General features: G+C 39.2%; 1 long non-coding RNA gene across 1 annotated transcript in view; it reads left to right on the forward strand.

The window, feature by feature from the left end:
• Positions 1 to 12342, forward strand: part of LOC137500525 (uncharacterized) — a 59024-nt gene that overhangs the window by 30402 nt on the left and 16280 nt on the right. The window contains exon 2 of the long non-coding RNA XR_011018062.1: positions 12201 to 12292. This is a non-coding gene — a long non-coding RNA (uncharacterized lncRNA). The remainder of the gene's footprint in view (positions 1 to 12200; positions 12293 to 12342) is intronic.

A 12342-nucleotide genomic window follows, 5' to 3' on the forward strand; every position in this document is an offset into this window, starting at 1 on the left:
TGGGCTGTGAGCTGAAAGGAAATGTTGAACTCAGCACTGTACTAAGGCTTGGATTCTGTCTCCCAAGATTGTAACACGGAAATACCATCTCATTCGCGCCGTCTAATAAACACGGCCAATTTATCAGCTTGCAACGAGATATCATCTCTCGTCAGCGACACGCAAACTCACGTGTAATCGTATTCCTTCCTAGCATGCTTTGACAATTTAACACACATCAGAGTCATTGGTCTGGAATCAATTCCGTCAATTCTGATAATAATATTCTCTCAGAAGACAATAGCATGTACATGTCCACTGCACATTATTCTTTCACATATCAGGCATGCAATCGGCCTGCATAATTATAACTCCGCATGCATCATAACTTCTCATATATCTCACAAATCACATCAGCCTTTTACATTATGAGACCCGGTTCGTTTCCGTGCAAATCATTGGGCAAAAACAGATTCCAACCTAAATTCGAAGATCCTATTCTTTCAACGTCGTTATGCAGCTCCTTACGTACCGTACAGCTTCTGAAATACCATGCGTCATGCAATTAACTATTACTGTCTCTCTAAATGACCAAAATAAAATAACGTAGCAAGTATTTAACTTTGAACTTGGATGAACTTGTCAATCTAATCCTCCTAGCACTAATATACAAGGAAAAATCGGAATAATCTACATTAAATGATCATGCATAAATGAACAACAAAATTATCCTAACAAATCCCTCATTATCCCAATTATCTAGTCATAAATAAAAATATAGAGAACATGCATTTCTCTCTTATCCGTATATACAACAAGATCAAAGTGAAATAAACACATGCCGTCAGGCTTACTTTACGTTAAATAAAATCCCTATTCTAAATTGCACTAGTATTCTAACATAACCCATATAACATTCCATAATTAACACATGCGTCTTATCTTAACTTGGACGACTCTCTGGATACATAGCAGCAGCTCACATCTCTGCCTTATTGGGTTTCGACTCCATGTCGATCACTGCTTCAACACGTAGAAATACACTTCCTTCTTCCATAGGCGAAGCCATCTTCTTGCTGAAAGTTATTTAACACTGCAACACAGAAGGCTTTGGATGAATATCTCTTCACCGCTCAATTCTGCACGTGCCGAACAACCCTTGCTTGGCTACACACTCAGCCAACACACTAACATAAAACAAATACACTACAAATTTTACACTTAAGTGTTTATGTACACAGTTATTGAGAGCGGCACGCGGTACGGATCGAGAGTTCCTCGCGAAACGCGACCGACACGAAAATATGATCTGCAATTAACTCTGCATCAGTTACTTTATCCAACTGCACGACTGAAACACTGTTTAAAACCACACACTGTTACTGATATATACTCGTGGCAACTTTTAAGTATAATTTTCAGAGCACACCGAACAACTTCACATCACCTCGGCTACCGCGATCAGAATGATGCTCTCCAGAGCTTGGGGTGCTCAGGACGCTTAGGTAACGCCGTTTCAACTATGGAATTCCCGCTTGTCTAGACAAACCACCAATCAGAATGCTTGCCGTTGATAATGTTGTTGTTAGTCGTTTAGTCGCTTTCGACTCTCCGTGACCCCATAGACCAAAGTGCGCCATTTCTTCCTGTCGTATACTATTTTCCGAAGTCTTTCTAAATTGAGAGCCGTGGCTTCCTTGATGTCATCAATCCACCCTATCCGTTGTCATCCTCTTCTCCTGTTACCATCAAATCGTATCAACTCTCTTCCTATAATTTTTATATCGTATTCCTGATTATATTTCACTTATAGACCTGTGGAAATCCGACAAATGACAGAATTTAACTCAAGCAACTGTACACGTTGGTCAACCTGGGATTATAACTTCCCGCGATGTAGACTCCATGTTTGCCATATCCTCACGTTCTCATTGGCTGAATATTTAGCTTGGTCAGCACCTTGTACACTGCCAATTTGTGCCAACGCTTGGTGATGCTAAGCTATTCTCACGGTCCCGAGGAAATGTTGGGCAATATCCAGCGACTTGATGGCTCCATAGATTTCCAGTCTCAGCTATCTTGGGATTCATTACTCTACCATATATGACTGATATTTATATGAATAAAATTTATATATTATGTCAAATAATAATCTGAATATCTCTTATGGGCCGGCATGATACGGCTCAATACGTCTGTATATATTGCATAGACCTGCATGGAACTGAACAATTCTCATATCCCATGGGGTCTAGAATCGTTAATGTTTATTTTCTTATCTAATTACAAACGTTAGTATCTATCTTTACACATAATTTGATAAGCCTTTTTCCCAATGAAAGTCTTGAGAAAACAGCTGGACAGATTTCAGTGTGTGATCCCTCATTTTAACGCGTACAATGTCCGGCTCCATGGCTAAATGGTTAGCATGCTGGCCTTTGGTCACAGAGGTCCCGGGTTTGATTCCCGGCAGGATCGGGAATTTTAACCATCATTGGTTAATTTCGCTTGCACGGGGGCTGCGCGTATGTGTTGTCTTCATCATCTTTTCATCCTCATCACGACGCGCAGGTCGCCTACGGGAGTCAAATCGAAAAACCTGCACCTGGCGAGCCGAACACGTCCTCGGACACTCCCGGCACTAAAAGCCATGCGCCATTTCATTTTTCCAACGCGTACAATTTGAAGGCCTTCCGAACAACAATAGTTTCTATAACATTGCCAGTTTCCCTGCATAGTTTTATTATTTTGTTCAGTTTATTCTAAGGTCTTCCACTAGGTACCATGTTGGGCGGCTATAGTTCAGTTCTTATGAGTTTCAACTTCACATTTGAGCGCTACTTTTTGGCGAAGGCTAAGTGAATTAATAAACAGCCAATCATAGGCAGCTGATCGCTCCGATAGAGGCGGTCTTTGTCACTTCACTCGGTCATTCTTGACAAAGCACCAACAATGGCGGCTAGAAATAATGAGTTGATTGAGTGGTTAAAGGAGTGCAATATTTCGGTTCGCGATGACATGAGGAAGGGTGGGGATCTCATGCATTTTGTGAAACAAAACAAGTTTTAGTACCCAGCTTACGTGATGGATGAAATAGCCAGGAGGCATGGGCATAAAGGTGTTCACCACATAGAAATGAGTGGTGTATTCCCTTTGTAGACTATTTTCCTTCCTTGGGAGAAATTAAATCTATTAACAACGCGAGCTCATTTCATTTCATTTTCTCGCATTTTATCTGTTGGAGCATTGATCTATTTTTATCCTAAATATGTTGTGCGTTACTGTTAATCATATTCAAGTATATACACTTCCGTTCGTGTTATGTGTCGTGAATCAGCCTTTTTGAACTTGTAACAATTTGGCACCAATGTCCGACTTCCGGTTAACTGTCAAGTTGAAACTCATGGAAACAGAACTATAGTTACCGTGAGGCAGCTGAGGCTGATAGCACCGCTACCAGCGCCGTAACGGGTGAAGCAATGACGTGTGAACCAGCTGTAAAATAGTGTGATCTCATCACGAGTTACGGTTTGAAGCGTTGTTGTTACGGATTTAAAGAGCTACTTTCCTTACACAGTACATACATTTATTCACAAATCGATTTAAATAAAGCCATGCCTGTCAGGGAGTGTTCGTAGTTGTGGTCGATACTACTGATATTAATCTGATGGAAATTGAGTCCAGAGAGTATCAAGGACAACAATTAGGACATAAAGACCGACTGCAGTTTAACCAGTTACCTCGGAACTGTGATTTATGTTGCAGCCATTGCAGTGGCGGTTCGTGAATGAAGGGCTTTTGGACACCGCCCCGCCGCCTTTTCAAAAACATTTAACGTTGTTTCTCACTGTAAATGATTACATAAAGAAATGGACAAATGTAGCGTAGTCGAACTTATGTGGTGTGATATTCAGGTATACCATGTTATTTTTTATTATTACATTTTACTTTTCTATTTTCAAGAAAATGACAAAGGCTTTCCGACCGTGGCTGCTGTCCAGCAAGCACGATGTTTTCCCTTGGCGCTCGGAGTGTGGTAGCAGCAGAGCCCTCAGCAGGTCCGATCACTTTGCTATTCTCCGGACCACCTTTTGAGCAGACTAAAGCGGAAGTGAGTGTATAGACCAGGGGATGGCGCGGGCGACAGAGGCAGCGACTACGGTGCTGTCACACGGCAGGTGAGGGGGCAAGGGGGTGCGCTACTCAGAGCGAGTTTTGGCAATGGTGCAGTCAATGTGGAGCTGCCATACTTACTCACTTAGTGGATGTCCTGAACACGTCAAAGGCTTTAATATTACGTGGGTGCAGTTTCAATCATAGTCTGTTTAAAACAGCAGTGAGAGAATTTTATCAGTGTGCTTCGCTTTTACAAAAACAGTGTATGTGCCTATTGTGTGCTAATTCATAATTCTTGTAGTCTCTTGTACGTTTGTAGGTTTCTTCTTACTCGTTATTGGTTATTATTGTGCGATGGATCCGAACAAAAATTCACCAGACTGTTATCAGTTGAAGAAGAAACGCAAGATTTTTACTTCCGGCGAGAGAAATATGATTCTGTCTGTTTATAACCATTTCCGAGCGATTAGTATTGACGGCGGGATTAGTTTACCTCGTGTGCTGACCCCGGTTCTGATTCCGACTTGTACAGCCACTCGATAGTGACACAGATTAATTACTGCGGCACAAGGTAAGCTGACGCTGAAACCTCCTGCATGATAATAATAATAATAATAATAATAATAATAATAATAATAATAATAATAATAATAATAATAATATGTAATAACTAGGGCCCGGATTTATATGCACTAAAAACCTGAAAATATGCATGCAAATATGCACTAAAAAGTTACAATATATGCACGGAAAATAAGGAAATATGCTCTTAAAACATGCAATTTTATTCACTTACCTATTTACAGGTATCATTTAATGCAAAAAGAAGCATCACAATAGGTAACTAGTAGTCTTTCAATGTTTTCTGGAGACAAACTATGTCTGTTGTCCGTCAAAATGAGTTTATAGGCTGCAAATGATCGTTCTACATCAACTGACGTAATTGGACGGTACTTATACATGGGCACCAACGTTTCGGAGCATACATCTGGCAAGGATACTCTAGTTCCACTAAAGTATTGACTAATTAACTTAATCTTCTTCAGTCCTAGGTTCAAATTCAACACCTTTTCTAACTTGCATTTAATCTTCTCTCCAATTTCGCCTGGAGCGTAATTCAACGAAAATGCAGCTTTTTCAACGAGATCAAGTGATTCATGGAGGGGAGTACCAGAAGATTCTAAGCTCTCAATGGCTTTTGGAAGTTTAGAAAAATGTGCATGAATGAAATTCACATCTTGATAAACAGTAGCGGTTTCAAACACACCTTTTGCATCACGGACACACGCAATATGTTCATCTTCAAGTTTTTTAACCACTTCTTTCACTTAATTAAAATGTTCCTGATAAAATGATACTGCAGATAACCATGTCCCCCACCTAGTCAGGACAGGTTCAGGTGGCAAAGGAATTTCAGGTAGACAATCTTTGTAGAGCTGGACTCGAGCTGGTGCTTTCAGAAACAGTTTCTTCCCACATACAATTAAATTGTTAACAGCGTATTTCTTCTGCAATGCGGTGTAATCCGTGCGCTAAACAGGTTACGTGTATGAGTTCTGGATAAAATACTTGGAGGGCCTTTGCTGCTTTCAACATATACGAAGCTGCATCTGTGAGCAGTACAAGCACTTTACAACAATTAGTCTCAATTTCAGATGGCCACAATAGTCGCAGAGAATCATTTACAAATCTTGCTATTGTGCTATGGTTGGTTTTCTCTAGTACTTTACAAGCAAGAAGATGTGGCTTACCGGGTTCGTCTGGATGTAATCTACCAACCACGAAATTTGCTATGTAACGGCCACACGAATCCGTTGTCTCATCCACCGATATCCAGACACAGTTCCTTCCGATATCAGAACGGATCAATTCCAGGGTAGATTCATATAGCGGAGGTAGGTAATTTTTCCTAAGAGTTGTTTCATCTGGTATTTTTTGATTTACGCAATATTTCTCGAGAAATGATCGCAGAACTGGATTGTTTAATTTATTCCATGGAATGTTGCTGCATACGAAAGCTCTACAAAGATCATTTGAAAATGTATTAAGACTACAGGACTTGGGCTTTACCTGTGTAAGAAGTAGTTGTTGTGGTGTGCTGTTCTTCTCCTCCTTTGCTTTAATATGTGCAGTTGTTTTTGAATGTTGTTCAAGCTGAAATTTCTTTTCACATTTCACTTCCTTTGAGCAAACTTGACAGTACAAGATGACACCATCTGTTGAATAGTCCCTATTACCCGACACCCACTGATTTAGTAAATCTCTTTTGCTGCTCTTTTCCTGAGGCATTGTTGAAAAACTAACACTTTTAGAAATGAGATGCAGGGCATTAAAATGGAACGTAACTAGTAAACTGAAGACACTTCTGTCCTGACCAAGGAATTCAGGGAAGTCCAGCCTGCCTTCCCACACCTAAGCTATCTGTTGCCATTGTCAGTTGTGAAAGTAAAGTGCCGTTACACAGACAGTCGAAAATACCAACTAGCGAGGGATGCACACAAAATAGGCAACTAGCTAGTGATGTACAAAACAGATTTATTTTAGTAGTTCTTGTAATTATCCTTAAATTTAGACATTATATACTGGAATATGCTGTTACGTCTAGAATATGCACTAACCCTCAAAATATGTCAAAATATGCAATTGCATATGCGCATATGCATTTTTTAAAAATCCGGGCCCTAGTAATAACTAATTTATTGAAATTGTACTGCACAATGCGGAGGTGGGACAGGTTTTCTCCTGGATCCCCAACTTCATCTGTCAGTTTCAAGTTAATTCCAGTACGAGTAGGCCCATACATAATCCTCACTTCTCTCGCTTTTTCATAAATCGCCCGTGAGTAGCAGCTCATTTCAATCAGAAATCAGGCCATATATTTAGATAATAATAGTGAATAATAAATAATAAAATATTATATATATACTGTATATTGATAATAATAATAATAATAATAATAATAATAATAATAATAATAATAATAATAATGACTTTGCAATACTTTCTGAAAATGTGACATCTGCTATAACCCAAGTAAATGTCTTGGAAAGAATCGCCAGCAGAACTGGCTTAAGAATTTCTTCAGAAAAAACAAAATTTTTAACAAATATTTGGGATGCACCAAAATTTCTGAAAACAGATATTGGCCAAATAGAGAGGGTAAAAAAATTCAAATATCTAGGGGAAATAATCCAAGAAAATGGTTTAGAAAAATCTGCAGTAGAGGAGAGGGTACATAAAATGGAGAGAGCTTATGGTGTCACCAAAGATATCTACAATAAAAGATGCCTATCCAAAAATGCAAAAATAAGGCATTACAACACAGTAGTGAAGCCAGAATGCCTATATGCAAGCGAATGTCTGGCATTAAACTATAATTTAGATAAACCAGAAACACTAGAAAGGCGAATCATGAGGAAAATATTAGGCCCACAAAACACAGCAGAAGGTTGGAAATTACGAAGTAATGCTGAAATATATCAAAAAATAGAAAATATATCAGATGTAATGAGGAAAAGGAGACTTGTGTTTTTTGGACATTTATATCGAATGCAAGATAGTAGATTAACCAGTAAGATTTTCAGATATTTGTGGGGTAAGAAATCAACGACAAGCTGGGTCTATGAAGTAAGAAAGGATTTAAAAAAAAAAACAATATAACAACAGAAGAAATAAATAATAGAGAAGGCTTTCGGGAAAAAGTATTGAAAATAGAAGGAATCCAAGGTAGGAAAGTAAAAATGACTGGTTCAAAGTGGTCTGAAGACAGAAAGAAGAAACATAGTGAACAGATGAAAGCGTACTGGAAGAAAAGGAAAGAACAAAGAAGAAGGAACTGAAATTGGCACATGGTCCTCTGGTGGCCCATTCGAAAGAATAATAATAATAATAATAATAATAATAATAATAATAATAATAATAATAATAATAATAATAATAATAATAATAATAATAATAATAATTTAATGAATGTAATGCTTACTGTTTATGTCAAAAGAATTCGTTCGCAATGCTTTAAGCGTAAAATTGTAGTTAGTACATTAAAATTGTGAAAGCCTCCGTGGCTCAGGTGGCAGCGCGTCGGCTTCTCAATGCTGGGTTCCGTGGTTCAAATCCCGGTCACTCCATGTGAGATTTGTGCTGGACAAAACGGAGGCGGGACAGGTTTTTCTCCGGGTACTCCGGTTTTCCCTGTCATCTTTCATTCCAGCAACACTCTCCAGTATCATTTAATTTCATCTGTCAGTCATTAATCATTGCCCCAGATGAGTGAAACAGGCTTCGGCAGCCGGCTCAATTCCTGTCCTCGCCGCAACATGGGCTTCATTTAATCCATCCCTGACCCGGTCATTGACTGAAAAACAGATTGTAGGTTTTCACATTTAAAATATAATTCAGTAAATTAATTGTTTAAAGATGTAAGCCGTTAAAAAAATGTATGGGATTCTAACACGCATACGTTAATGTATTAATTATTTTAAATTCATTCGAGGTTCAATCCGTGAGCTGTGCTGTATTATAGAGGTGGAGTACAACTTTGAATCGCGCGCCGGCTCATTTGGCAACCACGGCGAGTGTGACGAGACAATGGCGTCACTTCCGCTTTAGTCTGCTCAAAAGGTGGTCCGCAGAATAGTGTGCGGTAGAGGTGTGTCGGTACTGGCGTACCGGTACGCGTCACCTATTCTCCGAATGGAGCAGTGACAACCTGCTACAGGATCCTCTTCTCTACCGGTCCACTGCTACTGTGACACTGTTGCGATGCGACTCGCAGTTTGCTGCTACCGGTCCATTGCTGTCTGCTACTGTGACCTAACTGTGACGGTCTTGCGCTGTGACTCGCAGTTTGCTGCTACCGGTCCACTGCTGTCTGCTACTGTGACCAAACTGTGACGGTCTTGCGCTGCGACTGGCAGTTTGCTGTACCGGGAAGTGTTGTTACTGCTATTCGCAAACGGTTCAGTGACACAGCCGTCGTCGTCCCGTACTGTTAGGGAGGTGTGACAAGAACAGGACGGAGACATGGCTACCGGTATGGTGTTCAATACTTCATGTGAACGAAAGAAATCCACAGTAATCTACTTCAGCATTAAAACGTTTCTACAAATAATAATAATAATAATAATAATAATAATAATAATAATAATAATAATAATAATAATAATAATAATAATAATAATAATAATAATAATAATAATAATAATAATAATAATACTTTATTATTGTGATTATTATTAATGACTGTTTTTCTTAACATAGTTAAAATACTGTATAGTTAAACGTCACATTTAATACTATAACTAATCATTTAATCTGGCGAATATGATCAATGAACATTTTATATTCATAACACTGAATACTTTTTAAAACGTCAGATATTTCAAAATGATCATCGGCGATTTCTAAACAACATTATAGGTCATTCACATGTCAGAATCTTAGGGAAGAATTGCACACAAAATATTATCATTTTCCTAGTTGTAAATAACTGGGTAAAAGTAATCGGATTACTTGTAACGATTACATTTAAAAATACTTGTAATAGTCACTTCTTGAAATAAAATTGTGCCCGGCGGAGTAGCTTGATCGGTACAGCGCTGGCCTTCTGACCCCAACTTGGCAGGTTCGATCCTGGCTCAGTCGGGTGGTATTTGAAGGTGCTCAAATACGTCAAGAAGGAATTAGCATCTTGGATATTTCCAAAACACTCATGTATGACTTTCATTACGACGTCATGAAACCGAAATACGGCGATAATATTGAAGTATGCTATAGAGATACGGATTCCCTCTGTTACAGCATAAGAACTGAAGATGTTAACAAAGATGTAAAAACTATGATCAATCATTTTGACACAAGCGACTATCCTGAAAATAACATTTATGAGATGCCTCGCGTAAATAAAAAAGTTTTAGGAAAAATGAAGGATGAATGTAGTGGAAAAATCATTGAGGAATTTATTGGTTTGAGGTCAAAGATGTTTGGTTTGGTTCAAATACGTCAGTCTCGTATCGGTAGATTTAGAGGCACGTAAAGGAACTCATGCGGGACTAAATTTCGGCATCTCGGCGTCTCCGAAAACCGTAAATGTACATATTGGGACGTAAAACAATGAACATTATTACGTATGTATTTATTAATTGAAGATAAAAAAATATTTTCGATACTTTCAACCTACCACCAGTGTGCCATTATCGAATCAGATAAGACAGGCGTGATCATGACATAATCGAAGAAAAGAGCAAATCGTGCATCAGCTGACTACGTAAGCCTACTATGCTATATTCCCCAGCTCCATTTGTGCTTGTACCGGTTGTTATAGTCGGGGACAAAACATGACGACCTCAGTTCCTGGAAGGGAGCTGAAAGCCAGTAGTCAATCACACCCTGTACCCTGCTGAGTTAACGAGCTCTAAGTGATCCTTGTTTGTTTTGGAGAGGTTGCCAAACCACTTTCTTCCTCATTCCCTGTAATATTTACCCTTTCTTCGTGTAGAGTGCAGTAGCCGATTTGGCAACTCTTGCTGCAGTAGAGGTAGTAAATCCTATTAGTCGCTAATAGACACCGAGCTGCCGCTGGAAAGTAGTGGTGTGAGGCGAGGTCGTCATGATTTGTCCCCAACTATACTGGACCGGTAGCGTGTCACCGCGGAGCCATGCTCCTCAGCTCCATGTGTTGCTGGACCGGTTTGTCACTGGACTGGTAGCGTGTCACCGCGCTCTGCATGCTATTCCATGCTCCTCAGCTCCATCTGTGGTTGGACCGGTTTGTCACTGGACCGGCAACGTGTCACTGCTCCAATCGTGTCACTGGAGCAGTTGGAGCAGTGACACATTATTTCTGGACCGTCACACCTCTAGTGTGCGGGGTGCGGGAGGAGCCTAGCAAGACGATGTGGGCTTGTCAGGGGAAGGAAGAGTGCAGGCGGGTATGATCTGTCCGGCAGAGCCCTCAAAGAGTTTGCAATTGTGCGGCGTGCGGGAGGAGCCTGGAAGAACGATATGTCCTTGTCAGCGTTAAGAAGAGTGCAGGCGGGTGTAAGCGCTGAACGGCGGAGCCCTCTGCAACATTGCCAATCACTTTAAAATGTACGTAGACTTTTTCCCCTACGTCATATATTAATTGTTGTTAGAGATTCATTCCAAAACATTTTACAAAACAATGAATTCTATTATACTGACTATTTAAACAATTCAGTTCTATAAAAAAGCTACAATAAAGGTTCAAAACGTAACCATAACATGACGGCGCTATTTGTAGGGTGGTTAAATTGTTAAATACGTTGTCATGCTTTAAAATTCGGGAGTGCACTGTTTATTTGTTTTCATGAATGTTGTTATTATCAATTGTGATTGTGATCAGTGAAACAGTTCAGTGCTATAATGGTCGGGATTGCATTAGCTGTTAGCCTGTTAATTAATGTGTGTGCATAAATGCCATTATAGTGTAGCTAATTAATTAATTAACGTAGTGAAAATAGATTTCTATTCAGCCAGTGTCATCGAATTATTATTATTATTATTATTATTATTATTATTATTATTATTATTATTAATCTAAAAGTATCGTTAATCTAAAAGTATCGTGGTGCTGGTCAGTGAAAACTCGACCGATTGGGGAGAGGGACGAGATGGCGGCACAGCCCTGCCAGAGTAAAATATCACGAACCGCCACTGAGCCATTGCTGCACAAGCCACTATTTATGATATATTACTCCCTAAAAGGACCAGAGAATCCTAAACAGGAAATACCTAGCCATGGTTTCTTTCTGGTCAGGAGGCAAGTTTATTTTCGCTCTTCCTCCAGCCATCATGCTCCAAATGCCAAAGATGCCCAGCGTGGCTAAATTTGAAAAAAATACCGGAGAATCTGGTCTTCAGCCACGACCTTAGAGCGAGTCCTGACAGAGCAATCCACTCTGCTCACCAAGAATGGGGAGGGGCTATTTTAATAATAATAATAATAATAATAATAATAATAATAATAATAATAATAATAATAATAATAATAATAATAATAATAATAATAATAATATAATTGTAGTTTATTGATTTAAATAATAATCAATTGATTTACTAATTTCAATATTTGTATATCTTTTCAGCATAGAAGACACGGTAATCGGCTGGGATGTCACCATTTATCCTGTAACCCAGTACAGGAGGCAAATACTTTATAGTTTTCAAGACCTACTTGGTAATTATATTCAAATGCACTGACACTTATGCGAACTTAGACGCTACACA

The sequence above is a fragment of the Anabrus simplex genome, chromosome 4 (genome assembly GCF_040414725.1).
Source record: "Anabrus simplex isolate iqAnaSimp1 chromosome 4, ASM4041472v1, whole genome shotgun sequence".
NCBI lineage: Eukaryota > Metazoa > Arthropoda > Insecta > Orthoptera > Tettigoniidae > Anabrus > Anabrus simplex.